Source organism: Carex rostrata, chromosome 10 (assembly GCF_964058835.1).
Source record: "Carex rostrata chromosome 10, lpCarRost1.2, whole genome shotgun sequence".
Lineage (NCBI taxonomy): Eukaryota > Viridiplantae > Streptophyta > Magnoliopsida > Poales > Cyperaceae > Carex > Carex rostrata.
Window position 1 is genome coordinate 12,292,620 of NC_135927.1, and position 5,834 is coordinate 12,298,453.

The following is a 5,834-nucleotide window of genomic DNA, read 5'->3' on the forward strand; positions in this document are numbered from 1 at the left end:
AAAATATTAGTCACTAATTATGTAATAGTGTTGTATTGTTTATCAAAATATATATCTATATGCAATTTAATAAATCAATTTAAGAACATATAGCACATTTGTTGTGGTTTAAAAGTATAAACGGTCGGATACGGATAGTTAAAAGTCTTACCGTATCCTTATCTGTTATAATTTCTCGGATACGGATCGAATAATTTAGGTAATTTTTTGGATTCGGATTCGGATCCGGACGAAATCGGATAATATCTTATCTGTTTACACCTCTAGTTTCAACGGTTTAGATTCGTCATTTGAAGCTTGATGACTTGAGTTCACCAAGGAGTTTGATAGGTTCTACTCGTTTTGCTATTACTAATTATATATTTATATGTTCCATGAAATCATATTTTTTTTTTTTTAAAATCAACTTAGTTTAGCTATAGGAATTGTTCTCATGCAATTAATATAGTTGGCATGCAACGATCTAAAGAAGAATTAACCTTCCATTCTAACCTACCTCAAAAAAAACAAAATTATTATATGAAACCCCCCCCCCCCCACACTCTCATTTTCCATCATCCCCCATCTCTTAAACATATTTTGAACTTTCATAAACTAACTAGTTTAATTAAATTTATTCAAAACACTGTGGTCTCCCAAATTTAATTAAATTCATAGATATAAATACTTGAAAGATAATAAATTAATACTTGCAAACTAAAATATTAATATTTGCATATCTAACTTGATATGACTATATGGGGGGATCACTCAAACTACATAGAGAGAAGAATCATGCACGTTTTTATAGGTGGTTTTTTTTTTCAATGTCGTCCACATTTCTCACAATCTATGAGGAATTTTGTGAATCTAAAATCACGAACGTATTCTGCTCAATTTTATTTTTCAAATGAGATTCATGATGACAAACTTTTGGGCTCATCGTCACACAAGTATTTATACATCATCGTGCAAGTATTTATACCTATATTTGTAAGTATTTATCTTCAATCGTGGGCCCCGCATCTCCGCATCAACCTTCCCTAATCGTCTATGCATCAACCTTTCTCTAACAAAAATAGTTAACCACATAGGTATAAATACTTCAGTGCATAGGTATAAATACTTGTAATACTTGATATTAATATTTTTAAATGCCAGCCATGTCATATGTGGAGAATACTAGGTATAAATACTTAAATGACGAGGTATAAGTATTTGTGTGACGACGAGCTCGAAAGTATGTCATCATGGATCTCATTTGAAAGATAAAATTGTGTAGAATACGTTCGTGGTTTTAGATTCGCAAAATTCCTTGTATATCGTGACACTATTAGAATTTCCGCTTTTTTCAAGGGTAGCATCTGTATTTTCAAGGGTAAGAAGGGCCCTTGAAAATAAAATTGAGTTTGCTGACACATTTAACTATTTTCAAGGGTAGTCCCTTGAAAATAGTAGCGCATGGAAATCTCTGACGCCAACCCTTGAAAATGCTTGTTATCCACCCTTGGAAATACTTTTGCACAACCCATGACCCGCTAAACAGAACGAATACTATATTTTATTGAGAGCCCATATTATTTCCAAGGGCCTACCCTTGAAAATGTTTTGGTAAGTATGTTTATATTATTTTGTAATGAGGCCCTTGAAAATACTGGAGCACAATACCCTTGGAAATACTTTGTTGGTTCAGTTTATATTATTTTATGCTGAGGCCCATGAAAATGCTGGAGCACACCCTTGGAAATGTTTTATTGATTCGGTTTATATTATTTAATAGTTAGACTTATTATTTCCATGTGGTTACTATTCGAAAAGTTAAGTTTCTAGAGACATAAATGTTTCTGTTTATTTGAGATGCCCCTTTGAATAATGAAAACAAAAAAATCACAACAATAAGACTAGTACAATAAACACCCACAATTCCAATTAATAATGCTAAATTATATAAAAATATTACTAAATAACACAATAATAATATCATATTATCCAAGTATCATATTTACAAAATCAAAATATCTCATTATTCAACACATAATTTCATATATATATGGTCAGAACAAAACCACCTACAATTTTTCTCAAAACAAGAAAAGTGTAAAAAAATCCACCTACAATTTTTTTCGTAATATGATAATTTGTCCATTTCCTTGTATGCTTCCATCTTCAATTACTAGACTAAGAGGCAAAAAAAAAGCAATGTCAGCTCTCTTTTTTGAATAAAGTGAGGTCATGGATAAGATAAGTCATTTCACTAAATACAAGATAATAACAAGAAGACTGTAAATTAGGAAAACACTAGTTTACATTCTTTGGAATTCTTTAATCCCATAACAAGCAAATCCTTATCTCCAAATTGACAACAAGCAGCAAGTAAAACTATGTTTAGAGTCTGTCCAAATAAGTCTAATATATCATCTAAACTACTAACAGTAAAAATATGACGCTGGTACGAGGCCTTGTAAATCAGTGCCACATTAAAGGAAAACTGATGTGGTGGAGAGTAGAAAAATAGGGTTTCAGATCCAATCAAGAAAAATAAAAGGTCCTTCAATATCAATCATTACCATTCTAATTCATTTCAACATTATACCCATGTGTGAATCAATCACATTCTTTCAAAGTCAACCATAATTAGAACTGACCCGATCTCCTGAATCTGAAATTTAAAATAAATCCCTGTGAATCCATACATTACATTGTTGGTGACGATAAGTAATTTGGTTCAGTTTTCTCTAGATAATTTGCATACAAGTCATCTAAAAGTTACAAATTTACGCATATAATTAGCATATTTTGAAAACTTTCGTTGGGTTTGTAAGAGCAGTGGCAAGCTATAAACATCTACATCTAGATTCTTCATGTGAGTTGTAGCATACAAGGCCAAGATATAAACATCTTCATCTAAATTCTTTGACAGCGTACATTAGCCCCCTGAAAAAACAAGAGTATGTCAATAGGTAGTCTTAATTTGTAGAGGGCATTTCAACAAACACCTTATATGCACAACAAAAATTGCAATCAAATAGACAACTATAAAAATTGCAATCAAACCATAAATTTGTTTCACCTAACACAAAAAATCGACAACAATTCATTGATCACAGACATCGATCGAGCGGGCAAAAATTATCGGTTTACTAAAACTTGTGCACATATGTCATTTCATCAAACACCATGTATGCACACTATCAAACACCGGTAAATAGCTAGATAAACTAAACAAATAAACCTTAGCACTGTCATTGTCAGACTCGATTGTGAGTTTGATTCGCCCATTTCAAACTTGGGAGCAATGGTTTCTTTAATCACAGCAGCTGATCATTTGAATTGGCGGAAGGAAAGAGGGGAGGAGTCGAGGAGAGAGAGAGGTAGTGAATAAAAAAATGTTACACTAGATGGTTTTGTTGTATGGGGTTTTAGAGGGAAACGAAAAGGGGAGAAGGTTGTAAGAACAGAAAAATTCAGCCAAGGAGAATATGAATTTATCACAAAGGGAATCCCTCTGGCCCTCTCTGGATTAGACGTGATAAAACAAAAATTGACAAGTAAAATTTTTAGCAGAGAAGTTTTAGCTACAAGAAGTTTGTTAAATATATTGGACACTCTTTAAATTGTATAGGTTGTGTGCTGCATAGATTCAAAACTGCTATGTTAATAAAATCACCTAAATGAACACATCAGAACCATTCATTGCTTATCATACGGCTCGGAACATAGATATTTACTAATTAGGCAAGGCATGTACAACAAATAATATGAAAAAAAATTTAAAATTTTTTTTAAAGATTTTTTTACATCTTCTACGGTCAAATCATACTTATAATTGTCAATTTTAAATAATTTTATCATTATTTGTCCCTTCAAAGTTAGCAAACTTTTACGGACCGTTCATTTTTCCATTATCATTTTGACGGTTGATCTGCGATGAAATTATTCCAAAATTGTATTAAAATGATCAAGGGAAAACATTGAACATAACCAACATAATTTTTTTCAAGTTTTATTATGTTTAAGTTTCGATCCGACGTGAATTGTTTATAGCCTTTTGATGTTTCAGTATTCTATCGACTAGATGGATATGTAAATAAAAATATTTTTTCGTGAAACTTTGCTGCAAGAGAATAAATGCAGTGCTCTTTAATTTGAACGGTTCCGATCGACTAGGGGACAATATATTCCCGTACACCTTCATTAACTCACAAAGCTATAGTTTATGTCTTATGTTCATAAACTCTAGTTATGTGAGTTAATGAAGGTGTACGGGAATATATTGTCCGCTAGTCGATCGGAATCGTTCAAATTAAAGAGCACTGCATTTATTCTCTTGCAGCAAAGTTTCACGAAAAAATATTTTTATTTACATATCTATCTAGTCGACGGAATATTGAAACATCGAAAGGCTATAAACAATTCACATCGGATCAAAGCCAGGACATAATAAAACTGCAAAAAAAATTATATTTGTTAGATTCAATATTTTTTCTTGATCATTTCCAAATAAATTTGGAATCATTTCATTTTATATCGACCGTTGATCGTTCACGTCAAAATGAACGGTCCATATATATTTGTTAAATTTGAAAGGACAAATAACAATGAAAGTTTATAAAATTGAAATTACAAGTATGATTTGGCCATATAAGTCGTACAAAAATTGAACTTTTTTCTTTCTAATTTTTTAATATTTTTTTTGCTGTGCAAGCATTAATTAATTCATAGATATGTAAATATGAACCGTCTGATTGAAAATGTGTTGTTTTGATTATCAATGAATATGATCACCTATCTTATGTATTGATTCTGGATCGGAAATAGAATAGAGGATGACAAATGGGTCCCACGTGACACATCAGATATGAATAGCGAAATTTTTGACAAACTGAGGCGCTCAGTGAAAATTTTGGAAAATAATTCCCCCTTTTCCTATTCTCTAAGTCCATTTAAGCGCGAAACGAAAATTTTGCCAAATTACTTCTCCCTCTTCAATTGGGGTTCCCTTCAATTACGATCCATAATTCTCCAAGTCCTTCAATTTCAATTGCGCCCTTCCTATTCTCTGAGTCACTAATCGTAACCTAATCCCCACCAGTGAGGCAGAGAAGCATCGCACACGGCGTACTGCCGTACTCAGCGATCCGTGTCTCCGGACGCGTCGCACAACGACTAGCCCACCCCCCAGACGTGCCGCACACGGCGTACTCAGCTGTCCGCGTCTCCGACCTCCGCCTCCTTGGTCCTAGGTTTTTTGCTCTTATCCAAGGCTTTCTCTTTCTCTCTCTTCTCTGACCTTCATTCTCCAAGTTTCTGATAATGCCATAGCTATTTCGTTATTGCTGGAGTGTTGGATTTGATTTTTCACCAAAGTTCCTGTTTGAAAGGTTGTAGTATTTTGCTAGAGATTATAGGAAAGTGTCTCCGTTGGGACCTTGGAAAGGTATCAGTTTGCTTTCTTCTATGCATATATTGTAAACATTAGTTATAATTACTACAATATATCCTCTAGTTTGTAGCTTGTAGTTGCATAAGTGTATATTAGTTTGAATTTGTGTATTTGAGGTAAGTTGAATGATTTTTTTGCTTTATATTTTGCAGCACTCTATTGACAGGATGGTTGCCTACACTACTTAGAGCCGGCCGTGGAATGACTTTATGGAATAAAGCCGGGATAAAACCTTCACATACGTTAAGTTTTTTACTTTACTGTTACTTTGATGCTTTTCTCCCTTTTTAAACAGATTTGACCTCATGTAGATTGTTTCTTGTGATAGAAGCATTCAAAAAGATTGATATGTAAATAATGCATATCATAACATGATACAGTCCTTAATTTAGCATAATCCGCCCTTTCTCGC